Below are 22,900 nucleotides of genomic sequence, written 5' to 3' on the forward strand. Positions count from 1 at the left end.
ATGATAACATTTAGGCACAGAGAGGTGTAAAGCGCTTCTGGATAGTAGTGGGAGAGGTCAGGTACAATATTTTTTACTGATTGAACCAGCCAAGAGCAGAGTCATGTGCTTCTAGGGTTCAACCTTTTTCAGCACTTCACCATCCCCCATACAAACTGAAAATACTTTGGTCATTCCATCAAGAGGGTATCCAACAATCCTGGGTGAATAGTCCAGTTACTGATAACTCACAAGGCATTGTAAGCACACAGTGCACTGCTCCACTCCAAACTGTTTGCAAAATCAGTATGACCAGGCAAATGCAGAGAAAAAAAATGCAGAGGATGATACACGAACAAAGGAGAATATGTGGATGAGCAATGATGATGAGCAATGTGCACAAGTTGAAAGAGCTCCTTTGGAGGGAACATTTGTTGAGGAGCTATCTGAGGAAGGAGCAAAGTAAAAACCAGCCAAAAAAAAGGTGAGAACCAGGTAATGGCTTTGAGCAAAGTGATGCATGGCCAGAAGCAAAGAGAAAGGCTGAGCAGGGGAGAGGTTTGGCAAGACAGAGGGGAGTTTGGTACAAACTGAACACAAACAGCTTAGCTGTCAGGACAGATGAGATATTGAAGACCAGGAGCAGCTGGGAGGAAGGATCTTGAACTTGGTGTGATGGAAGATCAGTGAAAGAACTGAGGTGTCTCAGGGAGAGTGAGGTGAAAGTCAGCACGTGCTTAGATGCTGAGGCAGGATGCTGAGACGGGGAAGATACCCCGTGTGCTCAGAGCAAGAAAGGCAGTGGAACTGCCAACAAGAAATAAATGGATGGCAATAAACATTCAGAAGAAAAATAGAAAACTCCCTGAGACAGTCTGAGATTCAGATGACTTCAGGATGTCCGGATTACAACATTGCCTGGAAGCAACACTTCTTTCTAGTTTGGCAAGCAGCATAAACCCGCTATTGCAAAAGCAAAACACAGAGTTGTGCAAATAGACTCTTTCCTCCTCAGAAGACTGCTGAGTTACCAGTTGGTGTAAAAATGGGAAGAAGTTCTCACCCAAGCTGCTGAGAGTACAAGCAAACTGGTACCAAAAGAGCCTTTAACAAAGCACTCCCTTCCCTGCCATCATTTCCAATCCAATATGTCACAGCTGTGCCCTAAAGCTTCCTTTTATCTGACCTTATCCTCAGAAGAACCTATGACCACGCTAATGTTTTAAGAGATCTAATAACAAACTATTTTTAGACTGGAATATAAAGGAAGAACTAAAATAATCTTAAACCTGAACATAATTGCTAAATTGAAACACAGTGATATTGATGTTCTTTCATTTTCTTTTCGATTTTGAAGCCATACTCAGAGGAGCTGTCTGGCTATGCATTGCCCGGCAAAGTGTGCACCCGCCATGCACTATCAATAATAAATGGCAAAGCCATTAAAACCTCATGGTTTCCAAGACTTGTATAAAATGGTTACCTTGTTTGATACTTTTATCCACTGTTCTAGTGTTTAAGAGTTGTTGCAAGCAGGGCAGTGAAAACCTTGAAGATGTGAGATGGCACTTTATAGGTAGACATAAAGCTGTCTACCTTCCCCCAAAACAAAAAAAAGCATATTTCATGGGACAACATTGCTTTTCACAAACATATTTAGTCAGGAACAACTTCACTGTGGATTTGGTGTCAAGAAAGTCAAAGACACTCCTAAAATTTACTCACTTCGTACCATCAGGGCTTTGCTTTGTTAATGCACTAGTACTTTACTAATTATATGATAACTTGTCTAGTTGTTGGAGAGTGACAAGACACATGTTCCCTGGCATATATAAATTTCCTGCTATCCTCTCTTCAAACTTATTTATTGTTTTTTTCTGAAAGTGATGAAATAAGAGGCACTGGCTGTTGCAAAACAGAGTTGTCAAAATTTCATGGGGCACTGTGAGACTGTCCCCCTGCACGCACAAAACTCGACCTTTTACTTCACCAAAGATCATAGCTCTAGCTCCTTTTCTCTTTCTTATCTCACTCACAAATTCAATTTCCAACATCCAGCTTTCTGTAAGGGCTGGGGAACACTTCCCCAGCTCTCTTCTGCATTAGACTTTCCCTCCCAGCTGACATCAAAGAGGCACCCCCAGCAATCCTCCCCCAAGGCACAGCTTGCCCTGGATCATGCCATCAGCAGGGAGGATTGAGAGAAGAGTCCTTGGAATTGTGCAGAAACTCTTATGACAGATCTGAAGCATCCTGAAGGCCAGAAAAGTTCAAGGGAAAACAAGAGTATCCTGGACATATTTGTCCTATATTTATTGCACCTTTGCATGCCTGCTTATTCCTGGTCACCCTTCAGAATATCCCTGATAGGATATTCCTCCCCAGAAATATTTTCCTCTATCTTTCTCTCATATGATACCACACATAAGTCCATAAATCCATATGCATTTCTGTTCAAATTATTTGTCTCAGCTGACTTCCTACAGCGTGGAAGACTGAGGAGGAGACGAGAAGATTTTTGAGTTAGGTTCTGATTCTTTCCTTCTGGAGACATGTTTTTGACATTTTATTGTCACTAAAGGGTGAGAAAAAGGTAAACTATACAGTAGATCTCATGTTGAAAGAAGAATCAACACTACAAAACTACAGCAGTGTGGCCTAGAAGTTCCTCAATTTGAAAGTTTCATCTTGTGCTCATCAGCAAAAACTTTGAACAAAAGTGTAGCAGGCAAAGCCGTCTTGTTGACTACCAGCCAAACATGTTCTTTAGCATAATCCAGAATAGTTTATCTCTCAATTAAACTTCAGTCTCAGCATATTTGCTAGTATCATGCTTTTCTCCACTATATTTATTATTAGCTGTTATTTTTCTTACAGTTCTGATCAAAATAATGTGCTTGTGTCCCTGCACCAGCAGGGTGATCCATACTGCACCCACAGCAAAATAGGATAGTGGCTTTAATGCTAAATTAATGTGAGCTGCCAGTGATCATTCCCAGTGATAGCTTTGGGGTATCCAGCCTTCTTAGACAAACAAACAATCCCATTGGTGTCCTTTATTCTTGTTTGGTGTCACAGCTTCCAGGCAGATTGAGTGGAATTTTTTGTGACAGCTTTTTTTCTGCTCATGATGTAAGATGAAAACTAGAGTTCATATCTCTCTTCCATGCTGGTGAGTTACCCAGACAGCTGCTCACCATGGCTGACAATATCAGCAAACACAAACACATTTGCAACCGCATGCCAATTATACACATTTCTTACACAAGGACTTTGAAAATCACTGAAAAAGCACAAACTGCAACATTTTCAAACACATGAGGTGGTTCATTAAAAAAAGTTTGTTTTTCATGTTGTGCATGTTGGGCTATGACACTTTCCCTACTGAAATAACTACAGATAAATAAGAGTATTTTTAAAATTTCCTCAAAGATGCCAAGATAAATTTTAAATCCTAAAGTAGACAGAAACATACTTTGCTCTGTTAGCAATGGGTAACTTGGATCACAGTACCTTCAGTTTGGGTGGCATTTTGCTGTTTAAATCAGCATTCAAGACACCAAGAGGAGTCTTTCTGAAGATATGGCAAATACTTCCTCCCTCGTACATTACAAAGATTCATGATTTAGCCCACAGTAAATGACAATCTTTGCCTCAAAGGTTGTTTAAAAGACTGATGCCTGCAACAGCAAATCTTACCATGTATGTAGGCACTGAGATTATTAAGATGTTGTGCTTTATCTGGTTTTTTTCTTACACAATTTGAAAAAAAAATACAGAGGAAATACATTTATCACTGTTTGGAAAGAATACAGTGATGCCCATGAGTTATTTGTTAATGTTCCATTTCATAAAAGACCTTATTTGTCAGTGTGATGCCTGAGTCCTAAATCAAATACTGGTCAACAGGCCTTAGGAGTGGAAAATCCACAGGGTCTGGAAAGAGATGGAGATCTCTTTCCAATATACCACTCAGTGGCAGTGAGGGTTAATTCTTCAAGGAGATTAAGACATTGAAAAAGCAGAGCTCTGAACCTATAAATACTCTGCTTATGTGTCTTGTATCTGTCAGACACACCCTACTAGGGAGATAGCATTTAGGTGCATATTGTTTTTCAATCAGTGTCTGTAGAATTTTCTTTAAAAAAAAATTGATCCAGTACACTATATTTCTTGTTGGGTCACTTATCTTTCTCATCCTTTTATCAACACAGGCTAGCTGGCTTTAAAGTGAGAACCTATTTCCATAGATAAAGGAATGTCTTGATTCTCAAACTGAAAAACAGCTTCAGTCATTCAACAGGTGTCCCATTTGGCATGGAAAGCCCTGTCCCACCCAGTTCCATCTTCACTAACAAAGGTGGGAGAAGAGGAGAGTACCTGCAGGATCTGCTTTGGATACAGGCATGAGAATCTAGCCCAGCTCTGTCCCAGAACAATTGGGGTGGCAGATGGGCATAAAACCCTGGACATACAGACAAAATCTTCTCTTCCTATTCCTGTGTGCTTCAGCCTGAGAGCAAGAGATCAGATCATGAAGTACTGACCCAAATGTGCTGTAGAAGCCTGGTAACGGATGCACGAAAAAGAGAATACAGCCTCTGCTCCCAGTTTGCAGAAAAACAGTTCCTCTGTGCACGGAGAATATTAAAAACATGTTCCAGCTGTAAAAAGGAGGATTTTAGATACAAACGTATACATTTGACACATACAAACACAGCATTTGACTGGTTCCTCAAGGATCTATGAATCTGCTGTTGTCTCTCCTCTGCTGGGAGTTGAATTCTGTCCTCAGTTTTGCAGGACACCTCAGTGATTCCAGCAGTGACCAGGCCCTTCCACTCACAAAATCAGACCAGAAAAAGAAGAGCACATCTGAACATAGCCCTTCTTACCAGCTGTGCTGTTGCTTGGGCCCCCATCCTGTGATGGTGCCATGCTGGGAGTTGTAGTGTGCAGTGGGGAGCGCAAGCAGGATCTGGAGCAGCAGAAGGCACAATGCTCCTGCTCCCCTTTCCTCTGAAGAATGATTTGGCTTTACGGCATGGTCCCCAAGCCTGGTCACTGGATGTCCCTCTCATGTCTCTCACATGCCACTATCCTGCTTGTTGGCACAGCCTCCATGTCCAGGACACCCTACTTGTTTCATCAAGGGGCAGGAATATATTTCCCATCCTACAGCTTTCCCCTTGGATAACAGTGGGAATGCAGAGAGCATCCAACAGACCCTCCTGTACTCCATCCTGCAGCACCTAGATACTGTTTCAGAATTTTTCCTAAGTATTTTTCATTTTGATAAATATTTTACATTTTGCATTTCACTGGAGTCTGCTGTTCTGCAGGAAGGGGCTAGGTACAAAAATGAGCTACATTTTTGAATGCACTCCCTGATCTCCCCCGTCTCCTTCCTTCCCCTTCACTCAATCTCTTCCTAGTTCTTTCATGCTTTATAAAAAACATATGGTAATGACTTTTACAGTCGGTTCTCCATCAAGATAACTCCTCTCCAAGCTACACAGCTGTTTTAAGCTGTTCATGACTGAAATCAGAAAGAAACAGGGTCAAGAATATTGATAGCAAAATACAAGACAATGGAGTGTGTGGCAGGTTCTGTGAGCAAGAAGAGCAACACTAATAGATTTATTTAAGTACAAACATTTTATAACCATAATAATATTCAATCCAAGCAGACATTCCAGTCCAGTTGAGGAAGCAGATTCAAACCCAGTAAGATAATACATCCCTTTTTTGACCTTCAGCTTCTGAGATGAGTAAATCTGGACCTTATGGTCAGGATGGAAGCAGAAACTCCCTCTCATGTTACCAGCAAGCAGGCAGGTACTTCCCAGTCCCTCCTGGCTCTAACATCACTTCTCTGGGTGGAGTTTCCCACCACAGAGGGGCTTTCCACATCTACTGTGTACCCATGAGAGCCTCCCCAGCTCAAGAGGCCAGACTGCTCCTGTGGGCAGACAAGAGGGGAAGAAGCAGAAACATGCTGGAGTTTCTCTACAGGAGGGGTGTCAGGGTGTGATCTGCTTTTAGCAAGATGACCAAACCCCATCTGCTGAGCAGCCAGCTGCATTTGCTAGAGATCATCTTCACCTGACAGCTGTAGCAGTACGAGATCAGTCAGCCAGCCTGGTCTGTGACTTTGGTTGTGATAACAAAGACCTAAAGTTCCATTGGATCAGTGTTCCTTTGGATCAATGTTCAAACCAAGTCCATGTGCCAAGGAAATCACTATATGACAAAACCAGCAAGGCTACTGCTCTTATAAAGAAGACAGTTAAGCCTGGAGGCTCCTGGTCACAATAATACCACCTACAATATCTGTAGATATTCACAACTCACAATTCATCTAGAGCCTGAGCTGAAATCCCAAAGAAGGCAAGGGACAAGGCTGACCAGATTCACCAGTCAAGATCTTAAAAGGCATTTATAATGTTAGGACCACCCCATGTCACTATTTTAAAAGCAGAAGTCCCTATTGCAATTAGGCTCTATCATGAATCAGTTTTATTTATCCACTGGAAAGTAAAATTACATTTCTAAAAACCTGATATAAATGTCCTAATAGCCAGCAGATTACATTGTAAGCACTATGAGCCAAAATACATTATATTTATGAATCAGTGTTCTTCATCACTGAAATTAAAATTACCTTCTTACATGGATCCAGTCTGCAATCTAAATAATGGCTTCTTACTTTATCATACCCTTCCAAGCCAATTCCAACTCCAAGACTACCATTCTACTCAGCCAAAAACCACTCTGCCAAATTAAATCTATCAAACACTTTCCTGAAGGTCAGTAGAAATTCCGTGTACAAGACTAATGGAAAATGCTACACGCTAATACAGAACCTGCTCTGTTTTTTCATGGCAGCCACAATTTCCTGTGCAGTTAAACTGCTGGGCTCCTCCGTGAGAGCAGCTTGCCAAAAAACCACTAGATGCTGTGATCTTACCTCCCGGGCTCAAGCAGTGGGTCAGAGCAACGAAGAGCTCAGCAGTTGCAAATCCAGTGGAAAGGGCAGAACTTCTTAAATAAACCAAATGTCTCGTAGGGTGGAGGAGCTGCACAGCAGTTGTCACTGCAGACAAGGAAACTCTTCCTTTTCTGCAGTGCAACTAGGCAAGCCCAAGAGTGCGAGCCCACGACTGAGCCCGGAGAGGGAAGTGAGTGGTGACAAAACCCCATAGTGCAATAGATTTTTGTCTTTATAAGGAAACAAAGCCTTCTCTGGTCTCTACCTCTTCACCTCAGTTCTCCTCCAATAAGGCCACTGCTTTGCGCCGCTTCCTCTCACTGCCACTCTCGTTCACAGAACACACACACGCTCAAAACACTTCCTTTCTTCACTGGTAAGGGCAGCTACGTTTGAGAACAGTAAGGTCTGCAGTGACACCTCACCCACCAGGCAGGGCTGGCTGCCAGGCCAGGCTGGGGCAGAGTCACCAGGCATGGAAACTCCTCAGCATCACCACACAACCTCTGCCAACGTTTGACTGCCCTCCCTGTGAAAACTTTTTCCATGCAAGTGGTTGGAATTTCCTTTGATGCAACTTGTGACCTTTTCATTATCAGTGTTCACTGCTGACAAAAAAAAGCTGGCTCCATCTTCTCCATAAGCTCTGATTAGATTGGTGTAGATGCCAAAATCCCTCTCAGCCTTCTCCTCTCCAGGCTGAACAAGTTGAGCCCTCTCTACCTGTTCTCTGATCTGTTGTGCTCCATTCCAGTACCATCCTGGTATCTCCCTACAGTTTGCCCAAGCCTTTATTGAACAGGGAAGCCTGAGAAAGAACACAGTGCTCCTCACACCACCTCACAACTGACACAGACTTCAAGGACACATTTCCCAATCCACTGAGGGTCACATGTAAAAGTGCTCGATGGATGCTATAAACCATCTTTCAAGCCCTGAAGATGCAGCATTACAGAAGCCCTAGATCTGAAAACATATCAAGAGAGAAAACTTAATTATCAGTCTCACAGGGATTTTAAGAAGTGTCCTGCCTTAACAGCAAGATTCTTGCCATTTTCCACAAGCTGAAGAATCATCCTTCAGCTTTTTCAAAAACTTCTGGTCTGACTTTTAGTTATGAAAAGGAGCAAGTGAAAAGAATTACCAAACTGTATGTCTTTTAATTAAAAAGCTGTCATTCACTGGACCATGAGATACATGCTGCTGTAAAGAGATTCAAGGAAGCCCTTTCGTGAACAAATCTCTATAATTAAGATCCATCCTTGAATCAGCATACATTTGTTTTATTCAGAGGACCATTGAAATGCTTTCCAGGCATTTTTTATTACTCACTTCTATTTTAAAAATATTTACTCTATAGTATTTGATTATTTGATACGCTGTGCCACAGCTCCTCTTATTTTTTTTCTAGGATATTTTACACCAGCCTGATGGTTTGTCCCAGCTTTTTTCTTACAGACCTTTTCCAAATCCTAAGTTACTTTTATTGGTCTCCATGACATCCCTTTAAATGCTGCAATGTCTTTTCTGAGATAAGGAAGAGAGCACCAAAGGGATGCGTGCTCTAAATCTAACATCCTACGTGCACAGGAAAACTGGGCTGGGTGTTTCCTTACCAGATATGTTTGCTTAGCACTCTTAGCAACTCTAACAAGTTAGCAACTCTAGAGTTGTTACAGCTTATGCAGAAGGTAGGGGAGCAACTCAGAGTGTCCACCATGCTGTGTGGTATTTTATATTTGCGTGACCTAGACTGAGCTCAACACTGTGTCCTCAGCACTGATTAGATACCAGCACATCCCATAGGCACCAGCTGTGTTAAAGAAGTGTTCAAACAAGCTTGGAAATACAAGGACAGCAAGGATGAGATTTAAAGTATGATGGACTTATGAGGCAGACGTAAACAAAAAATATATTTGCCGTGTGGATTGTGAATCCCTTTTTCTGCCTCATTTCAAGACCTGCTGGATTGTCACTGTATAGCTAATATTACTGTCTCACCAAATATTATTAAACTTAGATAGTCTTTAGATACAACCCCAGCTAAAGCCCTGTTATGACACACTATTTAAACCCTGCACTGTGCATCCCTGAAGTGTCACACACATAGCAATTTTACTGAGCAGCACAGAAACACATATCAGTGGGACAGTGCAATAGTTATCTCCTACCTGTACCTGGTTAACTTGGGCCTGTGTGTGGACATTTGTGTTATTCCTGACAATGTAGGATTCCATGAGAATGATCTCTCTAAAGTAATTTCTTAAACAGGGCAGGATACTGCAGTACTGGTTTCCTAGAAGGGTGTTGAAGTTTAACTCTTATAAATAGCTTGCATTTTGCCACAAAACATGCTTATGGCTAGGAACAGGTCAGCTGGTGCTAGGACAGGCTGTGCTGTGGGACTGAGTTAAATGTCCATTTCTGTCCCACCTCAGAAAAACAATAAACTTGACATACAGCTTCAGTGTTAGAGCCAAAATATCAATGCAGCTGCTTTGAGATTTATGTGTATGAAAGGTAAAAAAAGTTAAAGGAGAGGTGGTCCTCCAATTACAGAAAAAGACATTAGGAAATATCAAAGATTATTCTCTATAAATTAATTGCCATAAATTAGCATGTACCGTGTTCAATCACTTGCAGAGGAAGGACTATAATTGTTAACAGACCATGCCCCTGATACACAGCTGAAAAGGTCAGATCCAATCTTTTCCCTGCTGTTGTCACCACTACAACACTTCAAAAGTCTTGCCCCTTGTTGTGCCTGTGGCTGAAGGGCCTTTATTTCCAAGTACTTTTGGCAGTGCTGACACTCCCATCCTGCTGCCTGTGAAATGCAGTCACACTTCACTGCAGAGCAGCCAGACTGTGTCACCACAGGCTTCAAACCCTTCCACGAGTTATCTCCTTCTTGCCTCTGCTCCTGAGCCAGCCCTGTAGCTCTGAGGGACAGAGCACTTTCACTTCAACCTCCTCACCTGCCACCAGGCTCTCACCTTCCTCACCTTCACCCTTGGGGAGCCTTGGGAAGGGCAGAAACTGCCTGTGTTCTCCTGCCACAAGGCTTGGATGCTTCTTAGCAAAGTAAGTGGCCACCCAAAAAGCATGCAGGAACGAGTAATCCTACTTCCAGCAATTAACAGGAATTATATTTGAAGGATCTGGGGCATCTGCCTAAGAAGAGGTCCAGCAGCTTCATCTGACTTGGCAGCGCTGTATTCTGGCAGCCAGGAGGGGCTTGCAGGGGTCCCCAGCTGAGGAGGGAGCTGGGCTCTGCTGGATGTCAGTGGTTTCCTTATGGGCACTGGGGCAGTGTATTCCTGTGGTGGCCTTTCCTGGCACACCCACCTCTGGGTGCTCACATTTGCAGCTGCCCACCACAATCTCCCAAGAACTTTGCCTTGCTGCGGGCTGCTTCTGCTTCAGGAAATTATTCTCCCCAAAAGCCTTTCCTTTGCAAAATCACATTCAGTGTCTTCCTCGCCACAGCTGATACGGTCACAGGTTGTAGACCACGCCCTGGGATGGGAAGAAGAGGGTAGGGAGCAGAGTGGGGACTGCAGCACATATCTTCCAAGATGAATGAAAGCTTCTTGTGGACATTGCAAACTGTCTTTGACTTAATGACAGCACAATTTAAGGGGGACATCCAAGTCCATTAAAAACTAGGGCAAATCAAAATAATGGAAATAATAATAATAAATAATATCTTCCTCATATATAAGTACAGAGGACCCAGTCTAATTTCCCTACAGTTTTAGTTGCACCTTTATTTTGTGACTCTGCCCTTGTACCTATGAAAGTCAGTGCTACTTCCTGTAACCACTGTAACCATTTAGGCACTGAACCGCCTCTGAATATGGACCCCAAGAACCTCAATGCTGTTGAAAGGTAAATGAGTCTGAAGCAGGAGTCATTACTCTGATGGCATGTGCTCAGGTGCCAGCTGGTAATTTGACCTACTGCTGGATCTATGTTAGCAGCGTACCCTGAAATGCCACCTGTGATCTCTGCAGGAGAGACAATACCACAGACTGGGGCTTTGCAGAATGTATATGAAACTCAGACCTTTTACACTGTGTTCCTCCTGCATTATTTATGCCAGAAAAAGCCTTGAGAATGCAAAGCAATGCTGGGTGATCCCATTGAACTTGTCACAACGTGGATACTGGGGTCTGTTGAGGGTGGAATCATGATACCATGAATACCTCTTGGTGCAACAAGAGCATCTCATTCTTTGTCTAAATTTGTTCATGCAGGAAAGAGGGGGGCAGGAGTCTGTTATAGCTGGAGTCTGCCACAGTGCCGAGAGGAGAGGAGAGGAGAGGAGAGGAGAGGAGAGGAGAGGAGAGGAGAGGAGAGGAGAGGAGAGGAGAGGAGAGGAGAGGAGAGGAGAGGAGAGGAGAGGAGAGGAGAGGAGAGGAGAGGAGAGGAGAGGAGAGGAGAGGAGAGGAGAGGAGAGGAGAGGAGAGGAGAGGAGAGGAGAGGAGAGGAGAGGAGAGGAGAGGAGAGGAGAGGAGAGGAGAGGAGAGGAGAGGAGAGGAGAGGAGAGGAGAGGAGAGGAGAGGAGAGGAGAGGAGAGGAGAGGAGAGGAGAGGAGAGGAGAGGTGGATGGCCCATGCCACACAGATGTGGATGAAGGGAAGCCTGTGCCACACAGCAAATATGGCAGCCTCAAGTGCCCATCAGCAACAAGACATTTATGCTTGGTCAGGGAGGGACACCGAGGTTTGCATACTGGCAAGGCTGGAGAAAGAGGAAGGTAGAAAGAAGTTCTGTCATACTGAAAAGCATGATTTTGGTAGGGTAATTCTCAGATCAGCAGCTCTCCAAACCTCGTGTTTTCCCCTGGATCTGGGCACAGGAGTGACCAGGAGGGTAATGGCCTGTTAAAGCTAGGCTGGTTTATGATTTCACATGCTTTGGCAGCTTTCAGTTTCCAAGCCCTACACTCTGTAGCCTGTCTTAGAGTCTTGTAAGGAAATCTTTATTTCAGTTTCACTACAATCTGTCTTATTCGTGAATCAAGATAAGCCACAAAAATCAAATAAGCTATGAGTAGACTATTTTCACAAAGCAAAGCAGAATGCCATTTCTAACTAGGGGATACAACCTGCAACCAGCCCAAGAAGACTTACACTCCCCAAAACCTGTTTTCAGACTGGTTCCATAGAACAACCCCCACTGGCAAAGGAGGGGACAGGGCAATGCCTGATCACTGGTCTTGGAGCAGGTTGTTCCCTCAGCAGAAGTAGCCAAATACCCCTGTGAAACTAAAAGCAGACAGCTCTTGAGGCCATGGATGAACTTAGAGCAGTTAAATTTGTTACCAAATTCCCCAAGTCATTTGTTTCAAAGAGATCTTCTGCACTGAAGTGACTGAGTGGGTCTGAAAGTTTTCCTTGTGGCTCAGTCTCAGGCCCTTGCAGAGAGCTTAGTCTTACTTAAAAGTCATAAGGCACAAGATTAATTTCCTGCAAGCAGTCTGAACTTTGAAGGAGAGGCATTTAAGCAAGTGAAAAATGAAATAGCAGGGGAAAAAACACCCTGTAAAATAAAAGCAATGATAAATAAATAACATGAAAGCATACACCCCACTTCAAATTTAATAGGCTACACCCAGCCATGAATTATTGATCAAAACCATCCATTTGCTGCAGAGGAGTAGTAGTGAAATATTAATAACAGTACATGAGCTAATCTTAGGTTTTACTTGGTGAGAGAGTGACAAGAAGAGGTTGGAGAAGCCTGGCCACTGTCAGCTCCCAGGTCTGGCTGCAGTGGGAGAAGGGCACACCTCCAAGAATCTCCCAGGAAAGCGTGCAAGTCCCACAGTTCCAGCAGAGACTGGCAGTGACTCTTCCAGCTGATAAACCCATTCCCAGACAGATATGGGTCTAGAAGTGTCATTCATGGAGGCTGTTGCAACAATACTGTCTATCCTGTTTTGGTAGTCCTAGAAATGACAACCAGTGTCTTGGTTAGGATCCTACCTCAGTTCAATGTGTTTCCTCATTTTCCTGGGTTTCTTTCAGGAAATAATTTGACTTTGTGATGGAAGGAAATACATGAAAACGTGACTTTGGTGGGGCAGCTGGTTAGAGGCTTACAGTAGTAAAAACCATGAGAAACTGATGGGAAAAAAAAATTATTTTTAATTACACTTGTTATGCCAGTTATTTTTGCAAAACTGTGAGGCCACAAAGTAATGATTTTTGAGAATCCGATTTGGCAGAAGCTGACTCATGGTTAACCAACCTTCTCATGTACTTTCAGCTTCAATCTCACTCAGTTTTTGGTGAGTGAACCACCGTCAGCTTTGACACAGTAGAAGAATGGGCTTTCCCAGGGTCCCTGCCCTGCACAGGGTGCTGTCACAGCCAAGACAAAGCTGTTCTGCTGCAAACTAGGGCACTGCCAACCCATCACCAGAATATCAAGTACCTGTCTTCTGCTGAAAACCATGGCAGAAGAAAAAAAACCCAAAAATATAAATTACACTGCTCTCCTGAACAGCAGGCCACTTTTTTGCCAAGAAAACAATAATTCCACTACCTTTGGATCTAGATGAAACTTTGCACACAAATGCCTGTAGGACTGAAAAAAATGTCATGTGCACATGGGTTCACTCACATATGTGTCTCCTTGAGCACTCTATCACTATGTTCTGACTTCATAGGTTTCTAAATGTTAGAAATTTTACATCCTAGGCTGTCTGCTCTGTGCTTACCTTAGTTTTCTTCCTTTCCTTCTCAGCTTTTTTAAAAGATGTATTCTTGTATATCTTCCTCTTTCTTTGGCATGTTTCCCTTTATTATCTCATTTTTCCTTTACATGCTTTCTTTTTTTTTTCCCTGCTTTTCCATCTACGTCTTGTCATTTCCTCACCCCTACCCTGGAAGTTTCTGCTTGCTTGCTCTCAAGCTTTGAAGCCAGCATTTCTCATAAAATTCGTAACCGTGCTCAGATCAGAATCAAGACTTCTTGCTTGCAGTCTCTCACATGCAAGCCTGGGGCCCAAGCTTCGCTCTGGAACTGCTGTCCAGAAACACTTACAAACAGTTCCCTGTCAGGAGGGGAAACTTTGCATAACACAGAAGGAACTTGCTGGGTTTCTACAGCACATAAAAAAAAAAAAAAAAAAATTTCCTCCTGCACTGCCAAACCAAAGGGGTTTTGTTTCCAGCCTTGCCATGGTTGTGTTTGCAGAGCCAGTCCTGCTTCTGGGGCTGCATCAGGGGACCTGTCATCCTCCTGCAAGTGAAGGGTGAACACCAGCACTAGGCTGCCCATGCCCTGTGCTGGGTTTCAGCCTTTTGCTCAAAAGGAACATGCCCTGCATCTCCCGAAGCGAAGCTGCAGGATGAAAAAAAAAAATTTTTTTCCAAAAAAAAGAGGGTTTTCTCTGGTGGAGGCATCATATGGAAATCAAACACAGGAGGGATCTGTCTACAGTTGTCTGAAAGGAGGCTGTAGCCAGGCTGGGGTCAGTCTCTTCTCCCAAGTAACAACTGACAGGACAAGAGTAAGTGGCCTCTGGTTGTTCCAGGGGTGGTTCATATTGTTATTAGGAAAAAATTTCTTCCCTAGGCAGGAAAGGCTGCCTAGGGAAGTGCTTGAGTCCCCATCTCTGGAGGCATTTAAAAGATGTGTAGATGTAGCACTCAAGGACATGGTTTAATGGTGGACTTGACAGTGCTTGGTTTATCATTGAACTTCATGTTATCTTAAGGGACTTTTCTAATCTGTCGTTCTATTATTCTGTTATTCTGTGATCTGAGGTCAGGCTTTTCACAAAGGCCCTGAATCCAACAAACTCTTAGCTGTTATCTCTATTTTTGTAAAGGAATGTGAACAAATCTATTCCTCATAATGATTTTACTTAGTGATCAACTAGACTTCTGAGCTGGAGCTTGTATTTGAGATTAATCTCTTCCATGACACATAAAAATACAAGAAGAAAAGGCTTTGGAAGGGGGAAATGCTGCCCCCTTTAGCAAGGAGAAACACTGATTATATTTGCCACCAAAAAAACCCAGTTGTTATTCCCTTGTATTCTCAGTATCAGTGTTGATTATCTGAAGTAAGCAAAAAGAAGCTTTTCCTTGATTTTTTGGTTTGTTCTTTTAATAGTCATCTTCCTGGTCAAACACCTTTCTCTCCTACTGGTCGATGTTGATATTTCTTGAAAGATCCACTGAGATAAGGCTGGAAGAGATGTGAATACAAAATCCCTGCAAGGCAACTGAAGGGTATCCACTCAAAGGCATACTCCTATTATCAAAGTGTCTCTCTGTCTAGACCAGCAGCCAGGCTTTGACAGTCATGGTGGCCAAGACACAACTGAAAAAATTTGGGGCAGCCTTATTTTTTTAACAAACAACATATTTAGCACCTGACTAAGAATATAGTCAGGAAGACCCTTGATACTGGGATAGTTGCTAAGTAAGAAGTCCTGCAGAAATCACATGTTACAGAAGAGAAGACCAAATGTAATTTTGCTCACTGCTAGAAGTGAAGGATTTTTGACAGAGAGATGGGAGATCCACTGCTCGAAAGTACCATGGTGAGGTGTCAAACATGTGTCAGGTGCATGAGTTTGATCCCAGAGGTGCTGCTTGTGTTGCTCCCTGTGGGCATCATCCAGGAGCTGCCTCACCATGAGAGAACAGGCAGAGCACATCCACTAACAAGCAGGGGAGTTCCTTGCTTCTGTATCCTCATTGCTCCATTTTCTGTGCTGCTGTGGCCAATGCACCCTGAAAGCTCTCGAGGCAAAGACATCAGATGTGTTTTCAAATGCCAGAAGACTCAAAAGAGTCCCAAAAGGACTGCTCTTGGAAAAGAGAACAAAACTTTAGCTGGAGTGTTATCTAAAGACAAACTTGAAACAAACAATTGCTCTTTTGAGAAAGCATTCAAGAGGCATAGGAGAAACTGAAATGTTAAACAATTCAGTAGCAAACAAAAACTCCACAACTGTATTGATCTTGTGTGTGTGTGTGTGGGGGTGGGTGGTGTCAGGAATTTAGAAACCAAGGCCTTTCAGGCAAAAAGCCCTGTGCCATCCAAGTGACACACACAGTGGTCACTTTGCCTTCTTTCCTGTCACAAAGCATGGAATAAAACCCAAACTGTTCCAGACTGCTGCCCAAAAATCCCCTGTATAAACAGCACAAGAAGCAAGGTACAAGGAGCAAATGTTTGGCCCTGCTCATCTCTGCATCCCACTAAATAAATGCACAGATCACAGCATCTCTGCAGGTCACCCCCAAGCCATAAGTGAAGTCCACTTTCCCAGGCACTTACTGACCAGAAGAGAACAGGTGCACACAACCCATCTCCTAAACCAAAACTCCAAAAGGGACAGTGTCACTGTCCCGACTTGGCTTTGCTTCCCAGTTTCCATTCCTCATTGTACAGCTGAGAGAGTGAGCAGTATGGCTTTGGACATGGGCTCAGGCAGATCTGTTTAGCTCCTTCCTGGATATTTATCCATGCCTCATGCAATGAATGGTAAACTCCAACAACTCTGAGCTCAGCTGTTCCCAAGCAGCAAAGATTCAGACCCCTGGACACATTGAAGATGAAGGAAATCTCTGCAGATGATACCACTTGCCAATGTGACCTGTAGGTCATGACCTGTAAGTGGACAACTGGCCTGAATGGACAACTGAGGCATGGCCACCATTCCTGCCCCTGGCCAGGCAGCCGGAGCTGTGCCAAAGACAGCATGGGCATGCAGGGAGCCTGGGGCTGGGATTGCCCCAGTCCCATTCTGCTGGCCACGTTCCCACTGAAGCACCTGGCAGGCACTGCTGTGGGCAATAAGCACAGGCTGGCTGAGGAGCCCACCCCAGAACATGGGACCAGGTACAGGAAGCCACATTGCTGCTTGAGGGTGGAAATGATCTCGCCACTGTGAAGAGCTGGCCATTCACCCCGGAACATCAAGCATAGAGGAATGTGTAATGCAGCTGAGAACTTTTTTCCAGAATGCTCCTGGTTGCTCAGTCTTTCTTTCACATCTTTCTATCCTCTCTTTGCCTATAGCTGATTTCTGCAAAAGATCCTGGAGACTCCAGGCACTGTGGTTCCAGGAACTGAAGACAGAGAATAAGAAAGATTTGCCAAAGGTCTTGGAGTCTGCCAGATGACAGAGAGAGGCAGGTAAGAGAAACCAGAAAACTGACAGACGGAAGAATGGCTTGCTCTACCACTATCATTCAGAGAACTGCAAAGCATGGAGAAAAAGGAAGGAGCATCCTTAGTTTTTATTTCAATCCACTTTGCTAGCCAGGGCTAAAGGTAAGGCACACAGGAGGAGTGAACTGAGATAAAAGATTAGCACAAATCATCAAATAGCTCAAGGGAAAGAGAGTTCAGTGTCAAGAGTGGCAGGAGCAGTCTGTCTGCTGGTTAAGCTTGCTTTTTCTTGTTTAATGCTCCTTGAGGCAATTCTGTGTCTCTGGACACCTGGTAAGTTATGAGCTTCCCATGAGCAGCAACGAGTTTCTGACAGACAGGAATTCTAAATCCTTTTCTAAGCATTACTCTGGAAAGTGTCTAAGTTTAGGTTTAACTAGGTATGTTCTTCAGCTCTTCACAGCATTACATATTACATGACTGACTAGCTGTGTAATGAAATATCCATTTTAGCTGTCAGAAACACTGGATAGAAGCACCGAACTATAGCAGAGCCAGGCAAAGAAAATCCCATCAATTTGCCTGGTTCTCCTCTCTCCTGTGCATGTGAGCTGTTCCTGCAATTGCAACAGGAAGAGGAAGGAAAACTGGGGTCAGGCTCTGATGGCTTGCAACAATCCCCCACACACCCATCTCTTCCTGACCCCTTCCCCAGAGAAGGAAGGCCCACCATGCTCCTGAGCAGCACACTGACACTAATGTACCCCCAGCTCCACAGGGCACACTCTGGCTTGCAAATCCCATTTAAACAAGAGGGGTTGCAGGTGCCTTTGCAAAGACTAGATTTAGGTTTTGTTTGCATTTCCACAGTAGTCCCAGTTGTGTATTGCAACCTCTGTTTCCTCCATTGCTGAAGAGCTATTGTCTTTGATTGTAAAAGTGTATTTCCATAGCCCAGTGGGATTCCAGCACCTTGGGCATTTTCTGCTTAAAGCACAGGGATGCCTTTGCCAAGTTAATTTCTGGACACAGCACTGTGAGGACAGCTGGCCCGAGAATCATGATGCTACAGCTACCCTATGTCCAAGGGTGTGTTCCTCCAGGGAGTGCAAGGGGTGAGACTCATGAATGAGAAAGAAATTATTGTGCACTTACTGAGATCCCCTGCACCAGCTGCTCTGCAGCCTGGCATCAAAACTTCACGGCCTCCCTTCCCAGCACACAGGTGCATTCTGCAGCACACCTGCACTCTCAAACCCCAGCTTTTACCAAAGGACGTATTTTCAATAGGTCCTCCAACCTGCCCTTGCAAAATAAGTTGTCATTTAAGCAAAGGCCATGTGCTTGTGGTTTGCATCAAAAGAAACACCAAGGGAGGTGATACTCCCCCTCTACTCCACTGTTATGAGACCCCTACCTGTGCTGCTTCAGCCCTGGAGGTGGGTCCCCTACATTAGGACATGAACCTGCAGGAGCAAATCCAAAGAATGGCCACACGGAAGAACAGAGAGCTGGAGCTCCTCTCCTATGAAGAATTGGGGCTGTTCAACCTGGAGTAGAGAAGGCTCCAAGGAGACTTTTTAGCAGCCTCCCAGGACTTAAAGGGGCTTGCAAGACAATTGGGGAAGAAATTTTCACAAGGGCATGCTTTAAGATGAAAGAAGATGGGTTTAGAGTAGATATTAGGAAGAGATTAATTACTGCAAGGGTGTTGTGACCCAGGCATAAGGTGCCTAGAGAAGCTGGGGATGCCCCATCCCTGGAAGTTTTCAAGGCCAGGTTGGATGGGGCTTTGAGCAACCTGGTCTTGTGGAAGGTGTCCCTGCCCATGGCAGGGAGGTTGGAATTAGATAATGTTTAAATATCTTTTCCAACCCAAAGTATTCCATGATTCTGCCCAAAATTTCTGGGACAATGCTACTGCATAGATTCTGTGCACCTGGGCCAACACAAGAGAGCCCGCATATCCCACCACAAGAAAAACTCAGAGGAAGGGTAAGAGGATAAATGCATGGCAGATACGTGGTGGTCAGCTATTAGGATTTCTGATTACCATTGGTTGCAAAGACCCATTTAATTATGTGCATGTAGACAATGAAGGCACAGCAGTGCAGAAATTCTGAGATTCGGAGAAAAATCTGAGTTTGCTTAAAGAAGCTAGCTCAACTGAGATGCTGCCAACTTATCCATTCTAATTTTCCCATTCAAAAAAAAAAAAAAAAAAAAAAAAAAAAAAAAAGAGAAACATATCTCTAAAACATTTGTCCACAAGAGACCTTTCCCTGTTTGAAATAGAGGCCTAACTCTAACTTTTGGTTGGTTGTTCCTCTTCTGACCTTCTTGTCTGACCTGCTTGTCTATCTTGGGCACTTAATTCTGAAAGAGGAGGTTGGCGGAGTCAGGACATTGGGATTTAAACAAGAACTGCATACACAGGCAAATACTTGGGCACTCACAACTTTGCACCAAGCCAGGGTTGTCTGAAAACCAGTGTAAAATGACAGCCTTCATCTAAGGGCTACTTTTGAATTTGCTTGAAAAGTTGATTCCTCATCTAAGTGTATAGCATTCACACAAAATTACTGGGGCTCATTGGTATATCACAATATTAAGCCAACACTGCCTTTTTAACTGAATGAATGCCCAAAATGAAAAGGAAGGAGAAGGTTACTATTTGTTTTAAAAAATGTGATTCATATTAACAAATATTTTGATTCCTTCTGATAGTAGAAACCATAAGTAAAAAGTGTCATCTATCCTGTAACTTACAGGAGCCTGAAGGTAGGTCTAAGGGATCTCAGGTAAGGGCATTTTCTCTCTCTAACTGACTATAAATCTCTTCCTCATTTTCTGGGAAGTATTTCTCCTTTGGTATCTCTTTTATGACCTATCAATCTCTCTAAGGCAAACAGACAATATAAGAGCTGTGTTTGCAATATAAGAATAAAGAAACTGATAACCACCTCATCATGTAAAGCACTTACCATTATCAAGAAGCAAACTGTGCAAAATAGTACTTTTCTCTTGCAGGAATTTTAAAATTATTTGTCCCAAATGCCTTGTGCATACTGACCCCTCAATACTACCCAAACCCCAGGCTTCCTACATACACATTCAAAGACAGTTTGTTTTTAAATAAAAGCTTTTTAAAGCTTGATGATGGTTCTGGGACACATTCTTTCATGTGCACAGGAGACCTTCAGTGGGCATCACCCTCTCCTCATCAAGAAGGGAGCAGCATGGAGGTTCTTTTTCTGCTTATTTCCCCCTGGTATCATCTGTCCATGTGATTCCATGTTATTACTGCAACACTTCTAGGCAGCAGGTGCCCCCAGGATTATCAGCTGATGGCACCTCAGGTATCCCCCCCACCCCCCACAGCCACAGGGGAGCCTTCTCCCACAGTCAGAAATGGCTTCTTTGGAGGAACAACCCCACCAGACACCTGGACAGACATTTGGCTTTGGGTACCTGGTGAGTGGGATACTTTCCTGTGATTCTTGCTCTTTTTGGCAAGAGGAGCCAGGAGTTATTCTGCCTAGCCTTACAACAGAGCACTCAGTGAGGACTCCTCCTGATGAGTTAGGTCCAAGATAAGAGCTGTTAGGGGAAACTATGATTTATTTTTTAAAAACACATAAATTACTTCATTTTAATTCACAGGCCAAAAAAAAAAAAAAAATCTGATGTTGCTGCTCATTGCATGTCCCCACTCACACTTCCTGTGTTAATCACACTTCTAACTGTGCTCATTAGAGCCAAGCTGACCGAGTCACTAACATGCAAATGGCCTCACTGTGACTGCAAAATGTAATCCAAGCTATTTCCACTTATGCTCTGTTCCTTTGCTGTTTTCTCTAACCCTGGCTGAACTGAGATTCTAGAATGACTGGATGTCTTAAGCCAGGTAATCTGAAATCTACATTTTCCTTTGAAAACTCTGACCTGGATACACAGGTGAAGAAATGGAACAGTGAACTCATTACACCCACCTGTACAAAAGCACAGCACACTTACGGGGAGGGAAAGGAGAGAAAAAATTGTCCCTTTACAGAATGTCATGCAAACAAGGACTGTATAGAAAACAACAGGGCAAAAATTCTAGACGAGTTTGCTGATGCTTAATACAGATGTTTCTGAATTCAAAAGTTGGGTAAAAGATGTTTAGTTTATTAAGAGATTTTGACTTATGATATAAATTATTTTGTTTTTTGGAAATGAAAAGAAGAGTTTGTCTGTGATATACATTGAAATCTCATCTTTGGAGTTCTTCTAATAAGCAAAAGAAAAATTACATTGACAACTTCCTAAAGTCAATCATCCAGGACCTTTTATAAAAAAATCAGAGAATATTCTCATGTTTCTTCACATAATCATGAAACACAGAAGTTGCTTCTAAAGATACTATTTTAAGATACGTTTTCAGTGACTCAGCTTGAAACTTCTGCTTAAGAGCAGACACTGGGTTTTGTTTCCTTGTTACCTAAAATGATGACCATATAAAACTATTAAAACAACAAAAAAAATTGGCAGTAACTGGCTTCTTTTTCAGATTTTTCACCCTCAATTCCTCTTTTACCCAGCATACTGGCTCCCTTTTACTAGTACACACAAGAAAATTAAACTTTTTGAGGTTTTTTATCTGCCCTGAGAGGGATAGGCAATTCAATCCCAACATGGCAAAAAGAGCATTTGTAAAAAGTTAATAAAATTGCTTTCATTTCAAGGTTAGGCAACATAACAGCATGGTGACAGGAACTATAATGAGGAAAGAAATTCCAGTATTATAAGAAATATGGCTATTTCTGTCTAGAGAAACAAACACATTTTGTAAAGTACTCAAGTCTTGGAAACAAATTTTTTTACCACTGCATTTACAGTGCTTTATCAATTCCAGAATTATGCTGACCTCCTTTTCCAAAAGCTTTTGGACTTGATTAAAATGCGATGTAAATGTTAAATGTGCTGCCACATAATTCTCCCCAAATATTTTGACACTTGAGTTTTAACCATGGTTTTCCATCATGTGGTACACAGTTTAAATAGCTGAGAAGAAAAAACTGTGTATATGTAGGTGGGATGGAAACTTTGGAGTTCATCTACCCAAACCTCATACGCAGTGGGTCACATTAAAATTCAAAGCTATGAGGAAGGAAACTTTTCTGATGTAAATGCATGCTTACTTAGCTCATTCCTATGAGTGTTCCCAGTTAAAACAGTTCACTTTCTGCAGGAAAGGGCTTGCAAGAGCAAAATGAGATGTGCTGACCTTCTTCTGAGACTTTCTTTTAAGAAAAAGCCCTGCAAACTACCTCAGTGGCTTTCTGAAACAGCAGTAGTCAAGGGCATATAGTCACAGTCTAATAAAGGACTACTAGTGCTAAAATGCTACAACAGGAAAGGAAGAGTAAATATTGAAGATTCAATAATGAAAACCAAAAGAGACACATCAATTTTAAACTAGGCAAATACGTTAAATATTGATTCAGAGTAAAACCCTAGGGGAAAAACAAGTATAAGGATGTTCACAATAGAAACAGATTAAATATTACTAAGGCAGATTAAAATACTAATTAGGGTTTATTTAAAATGCTGATTAAGTGGGCTTCTTTCTTCCTATAAGAAATAAATGGACTAGAGGTCTTCTTGTAAGTGAGAATGAAATAAATGCACTGTAAATACTCAGAGTCACCAGGTTACAAGGTAAGGGAGAAAGGAAAAGAGGAAGCCTACAGGCTGCAGATGTGTGCATCAGGACTAGTCCCCATTCCACTCACACCTTAA

The 22,900-nt window shown here is 42.9% G+C and overlaps 1 protein-coding gene across 4 annotated transcripts in view; it reads right to left on the minus strand.

Moving 5' to 3' along the window:
- Window positions 1-22,900, minus strand: part of LCP1 (lymphocyte cytosolic protein 1) — a 49,298-nt gene that overhangs the window by 22,824 nt on the left and 3,574 nt on the right. For 2 of the 4 annotated variants that reach the window (XM_021528450.2, XM_021528447.2), the window contains exon 1: window positions 6,950-7,161. The exons of 1 other annotated variant lie outside the window; for it this stretch is intronic. The gene's annotated coding sequence lies outside the window, so the exon portion shown is untranslated. Of the gene's footprint in view, window positions 1-6,949; window positions 7,162-22,900 lie in introns of those variants that run through there. One more of the 4 variants, XM_021528451.2, reaches the window with a different exon arrangement.

Source organism: Lonchura striata, chromosome 2 (assembly GCF_046129695.1).
Source record: "Lonchura striata isolate bLonStr1 chromosome 2, bLonStr1.mat, whole genome shotgun sequence".
NCBI classification, from domain to species: Eukaryota; Metazoa; Chordata; class Aves; order Passeriformes; family Estrildidae; genus Lonchura; species Lonchura striata.